Consider the following 6384-nt stretch of genomic DNA (forward strand, 5'->3'; position numbering starts at 1 on the left):
GTAAATTACTTCCTTCAGAGAGGACAGCAAGACACTGTTGCCAACTCAGCTTAGGGTTTTTTGGCTTTTTTCTCTGGTTGGCTAAGCAAAGAAACGGAGGCAGTTTCGAAGTGCGCAGAAGCACAGCTGCAGACATAATTCCTGCTGTCACACAGGCAGGAGGAGTGAACTTCATCCCTTTGGGTCCTTTTGAGAACACCAAGCACCCAGATTGTGCTGAAGGATGCTTTGTACATAGGGGACCCTCGGAGAGAAGCAAACATGTCCAGTTTTATTCCCTGGGAAAGTGTCCTGACACTGTCCTGCCTCTCAGGTGGCATAGGACAATTAAAATACAGGAACTTATTAGTAAGCATGGGCTAATTCCTGGCCCACTGTGATGCTAACAGTAGCCCACAAATCTCTCAACTAGTTTTGCTCAGCCTGTATTTATGACAGTTACATTGCTCTGTGTTGTGGGGGAAAGCAGATGACACAGCTTGCCCCTTTGATGCGCAGGGCTGCGTTTCAAAGGACTACGACAATCCCAGAAAAGCACAGCATAGAACAGCTTATATGTAATTAAGTATCACATCACGAAACATACTGCATGCATCTATCCATAAAAATGGGGTTTATGTAGGCACATGCAAAATGGGTCTGCTGCTCAAAACCCAGCAAATCCTGATTTTAAAAAATCATATACTGAAATGTAAGACGACATACGTTTGGATTTGTCTCTAAATCCCCATGTCGATGTAATTCCTTCACTGCCATCTGAAATCGTTCAGGTTAAGGCACTTTCCACGTCAAGCAAAGAAAGCTCAACTCAGAAGGGAAAGATCCTTCTTGATGGGACACATCATCTGTGACAACCAGACACCTTCCCTCTCGTTGAAACATAGCAGCAGAGTTAAAAGCAGTTTTAAATGCCAAGTGGAGAGGTGCAAAGTTTGAAAACTACAGGACATTCCCTTCCTAGCACAAAATAATCAACTTTTTCCCACTTCTCTGCAAACCTTAACCCCAGTGTTTTGTGTTTTTCACACTGCAGCACAGAAAGCCAGTACCCACAGCTGCACAAGGACTTCCAGTGCCAGTGTGCAAAGCATTGAGGAGTCTGGGCTCAGTCCTGGCAGTACAGGAGTGATCCACCTCAAATGCACTGCACAGTCTGCACCTGGGGGTATCACAGGCCAATAGTTAATCACTGCTTTTCCTCCCAGTAACAATAAAAAGAGAAAAAAAGAAAATCTCCTTACATCCATGGCTCTTCTTTACAGGCTAGAGGTTTATGGAAGTGATGACCCATTTCACCCAACATTCAAGACACCTTTTGAACAATTTTCAGAACTGTCCCCAAACCCCCAGATCTTACACAACAATCAGTTCAAAGAAAGTACAGAGGTCTCTGCGCTACTGGACACATGCAGGAACACTTGTGTTTACTGGACACCTTTGTAAAGGGAAAAGGCATTACACCAGCGTACCAGATCCTCGCCCAAAAGACTTTTCAAACCACCTGTTTGTTGATTCAGTCACTGCACTTCAACCCTTCCACCCACGACAACATCCTCTCAGGGGGCAGACTTGCCTGCTCTTGATCACAGAATCAGTCAGCAGAGTTCATACTGAACCAAGCTAAAAACTGGGCCCAACCTCTACGTTCACGGTTGGGATACACGGCTCCTATCACAGGGCTCACATGGCAGTCCCACCTGGGTTACGTATCTGAAGTTGCATTTCCCACGGGTCAAATATTCCTCTTCACATCTGCCTTGAAACTGAGGGCTCATGGTCAGCGAGAGAAGAGAGTTCCTTGCCTCCTGTGCAGTCAGGTCATGTTCCCCTGCTAAATGCAGCCTGCTCAGGCCTCCCATTTGTGTACAATCTGTTAAAAGAGTAAAATCAAGTCTGAAGGTTATTCATTTGCTTCCTTAAACATTCTACCATTTGCAGCATTCGGCCCCCAGAAGATGACTTCAGACATAGCAACTTCTCCAAGCAACCTGCTATAAAAGGCAGTTCAACAGAATCACTAACAGCCAGGTCTGTACCCTTGGGGAGACACTTTCAAAGCTCTTTGGAGGATCGCACTGGATCTGTGTGCTTTAGACCCCACTGCGTGGATTTACTGTTTTACTGGCAAAGGTTTTATGTACCACACGTGAACATCTTCAAAACACCTACTGTAATGGTCTCATGCATAAACAGACACAATGATCCTCTAATATCACACATGAAGAACTCAATGGATGCTCCTACCAAGGCAGTGGTTCCCTTCTGTAGCCACTGAACAAGCAAAAGGATGGATCAGAATGACATTATCAAGCTCTGAAGCAAAACTTCTGTCTTCCTTTAGCTGTAATTTAGAGCTTCATTGAGTGCTGAAGAGTGTCAGCCTGAAAGCTCTGAAGCATGAAGAGCTTGATCCTCTGTGCCAGAACCACACCGGCACTGGCCACACAAGCTGCCTGCGTACTCGCAGGGTCAGGGTCAGGGTCCGGGTCCGGGTCAGGGTCTGTACTGCCCTGCCACCGCAACACAGAAGTGAGGAAAGTGAAATGGAGATAGAAGTGTTCATTCTCCACGTAGTTGATGCTGGCAGCTTCTTGCCTCCAGCATTCCTGCACCTCAGGAGCCTGGGAAATGACAACAAACGTGAAGGTTCCTAAAAATAATTTGCCTAACACACCACAGCGTAGCACTTCCATATGCCCACACCACACTTCTGGCTCCCAGCTGCTCTCCTGTACTTCCCTTTAGCTACCTGGGAGGCACCTTTTCCATCTCCTCAGATCTCAGAACACCCAACTCATGGCTCTAACATTCTTCCCCTTCCTCTCAACATCTTCCTGGTGGTCTCAGCTTTCTGCCCTCCAGATTAGGGCCTTATCATAACAGGACAAGGATAGCACTGGGGTTTTTTTCTGTAAGGAAGCCAAATACTTAAAACTCTTAATTAAAATATGAAAATTAAGAGGAAGGGAAAAGCCAAAATGACAGCCAAGTGGAAGTTTCATTTGGTGCTCAAACCACCTGAATACTTATGCTGCAGCTGCAGCCGAGAGCTGGCCCTTAGATGCCTGATCAGGATAAAGCCCCAAATCCTGCCACTAAGGTTTCAAATGACAAAATAACATCATCTAAGGGAAGGCAAAATGGATAAACACAAACATCGCCGTATGTTTACAGGGCCTTCACAGCACAGTGGTTCTCTGATGGCACCCAGAACTTAGCAGTATGAAGAATTACAAAGGTCAAGTGCTATTTATAAGCAATGCACCCTTAAATCAACACTAGTGACAAAAGAGCCAAGCACTTGACTTGCAGAACGGCAGATGATTCGTGACTTTCTCCACAGCTTCTACTACTGATGAAGCTTACAACCACCTCACCATTTGGGAACGACATCCGTTGCTAGTGTTGCTCTGGTTGGAAACTCAGCAGGCTGGCACGTTCATTCCTTCAGAGCCAGAAGGAATTTGTTATTACAGGAATTCTCATGCCACTGAACTGGCAGCAAGGTACACAAGCCTCTTAATCTCTTTTTATACTTCTACACTTGTGCCATAAAACCATTCTCCACTCTCCATCTCACTACCTCTCCAAGCAGAAAAGTCCCATCTGCCACACACTTGTCACAAACTTCGTAGGATATGACACAGGTTTCAAATACATCAGAAAGTATCAAATCAGAAACTTTAAAACATAAAAGAAAATTAAAAAAAGGTGGCAGTGGGAAATTATTTTCTACCTTTAGGTGTTAGGTTCACAAGCTGCTAGTAGTTAACATTAACGGCTCACTATTTCAAGGTCATGATGGCAACAGTTCTGCAATGTGTGGATATCAGCAAGAGAATTGCTGCCTTGCACCCGTTCAGGTGCTCCACCTATACCTTGTCACAGATTTGATTTTTTTTGATTTTTTTTTTTGTTTTGTTTTAAATGCTTATCAGGGTAGGATCTGCCTACCAAGACCAGATTTTAAGTGAAGTTACATTATGCTCCTCTTGATTTAAATACAGCAAGATAGCTCCACTGCTACATTCAGCCACAAGAACGTAAACACCTCCAGCTCCATAGTCACCCATACATTATTTTTGTAAGGAACAAATGACTAAACATGGAACAACACTATGAAAAAGCAAAAGAATGAAACAATCAGCATTTCCCTATTTGGACCAAAACCCGAACATCTCTAACAGCAGATAAGTCTGAATTAAAAATCAACCACATCCAGATCCCAAATGGGGTAGGGGTTATTGTATGCCACAGACCTGGACTTGACTGTTGAAGGAAATCACGCACTATGGAAAATTTGAGGTGGTTCTGCAGAAGTTTAACTAGAGCCTTGGCAACTTCACTTGGGACATGAAAGGTACGTGTGCTACAGTACCACCCACAATAAAGGAAACTAGTCTCGCAGTTTGAGTTCAACACCACATCCGCAAACCAAATGAGGCTGCTACGTTTGAGGAAGACTGATGGAAACCTCACCTGCCATCCCAAAGTTATGCTACGGCATTTCTTCCCTTTTTGCCAATTTCCTCAGCCTTGGTACATCTTTTGCAGAATCTGAAGCAAGGGCCCACAGCTTCTTCCTGTTTCTAACAGTGAATGTCTGGGTTTCACACGTTGGTTTCTTGTGCGGCGCCAATAAGACCCAACACTTGCCTTCATAAATGCATCCGTACACTAGGCAAGAAAAGGAAAATTACCAGTCACGACACTGTACTGCCCACAGGGCAACAAAGTGCCCCACTCGTAAGAGGATTGAAGACAGTAAATTACCCTCAAATATCTTCATAAAGAAGCACAGTTTAATCATGTGCTTTTAATCTGACTACCGACACAATCTAACAAGAAGACACATTAAGGGAAGCAGAGCTCTAGTTAAAAAAGTGGGGCTTCTCTTTCCTCTCCTGAGGGTTTACCATCCAGAGCTGGCTGAAGTTCTGAACCTGTAAACCGCTCCCCCATGCTTGTATGCTCGCTCTGGGAAACAAAGACGGCCGTTTGAATTCTTTTGCAGGTACAATCTTTCTTTACTTTTGAGTTGGAATGAAATGAAAAGCTACCAGCAGTCCCACTTACCGCACCATAGAGACACACCTATGGTCCATGCACATGCCTGCCCAGAAACGCATGCAGAGGGAAACCATCCCTTGGGTATCAAACACAGAAACAGCACTGAAAACCTTGACTTCTGAGAGTCCCTGCAGCGTTCTCCCAGGTCAATACACAGCATGCTTGTGGCAGGCTCACCATGCGTGTGCGTCACTTGCTTTCTTTTCCATCTTCATCTCTAACCTGGCACTTGCCACCTCCAGAATGCAGCATGCATAAAAGCAATTGCGTTTACTACAAGCACAGCACCGTGTGAACCTTCTGCACGAAGCCCGGTATTTAAAAAAATTGCTATAAAGAATAAAAATCTGCCGGCACCACTGACACACAGACACGCTGTGTTTTCTGAACAGGGCCGATACATTAAACCTGCAAACTAAGGACTGGGACAGCTTGCTCCTTGCCCCTCTTCTTTTGCCCTCAGGCTGGTGCAGGAGCTCCTTTCACCAGAGCAGGCACACCACAGACACAGCCTCACCGAGGGGAAGGGTGGGGAGGGGATAAGGGCAGAGGGGGAAAGGAAAGACCCACAGAAGCAGCTTTGCCGCCCACTGCCAAGGCCACAGCCTGCTCATCCTGTCCCCTCGCCCTGCCTGTGCTGGTCTGTGCCTCTGTCCCCCTTCCCGCCCCTCCGCTCCACTCCCTAGCCCTCTCTCCTGCTGCTGATCCTGCATTCTCTGCGGCACCCCCTGCCCCTCTATCTCTGTCCCGCTCCACCCCTCTGCCCAGTCCCTGTCCTTTCTCCATCCCTGCCCAGCCCCTCCTGCTCCCCCTGCCCCTCTGGCCGCCTCCTGTCCCTCTCCGGCCACCCCTCCGCCTTGACCCACCTCTCCCTGCCGCTTGGTGCCTCCCTTCCCCTCGTCCCTGTCCCACGGGGGCTCCGGGGCCGGGGCCTGTGCTTGGGCAGCCCTGGGAAGGGGCCGTGGGGCCTACAGGGCCCGGGCTGGGGGCTGGTGTCCCCCCAGGGCCCAACTGCAGGGCAGCGATGTCCCATGGCCTGCTGGGAGAAGGCGTGCCCCGGGGCATGCTGGGAGCTGTAGGCCCGGGGCTGCCCCATGGCCAGGTTGGTCCCGGGGCATGCTGGGAGCTGTAGGCCCGGGGCTGCCCCATGGCCATGTTGTTCCCAGGGCGTGCTGGCAGCTGTAGGCCTGGGGCCGCCCCATGGCCAGGTTGGTCCTGGGGCATGCTGGGAGCTGTAGGCCCGGGGCTGCCCCATGGCCAGGTTGGTCCCGGGGCATGCTGGGAGCTGTAGGCCCAGGGCCACCCCATGGCCTG

General features: G+C 48.3%; 1 long non-coding RNA gene across 1 annotated transcript; it reads right to left on the reverse strand.

Moving 5' to 3' along the window:
• Window positions 1-865: 865 nt before the first annotated feature.
• Window positions 866-6018, reverse strand: LOC130153552 (uncharacterized). The gene is made up of 3 exons (XR_008823453.1): window positions 5937-6018; window positions 4480-4677; window positions 866-1870 (listed from the first exon to the last, which is right to left on the reverse strand). It is a non-coding gene; the product is annotated as an uncharacterized LOC130153552 (long non-coding RNA).
• Window positions 6019-6384: the final 366 nt, after the last annotated feature.

This window comes from Falco biarmicus, chromosome 8, assembly GCF_023638135.1.
Source record: "Falco biarmicus isolate bFalBia1 chromosome 8, bFalBia1.pri, whole genome shotgun sequence".
NCBI classification, from domain to species: Eukaryota; Metazoa; Chordata; class Aves; order Falconiformes; family Falconidae; genus Falco; species Falco biarmicus.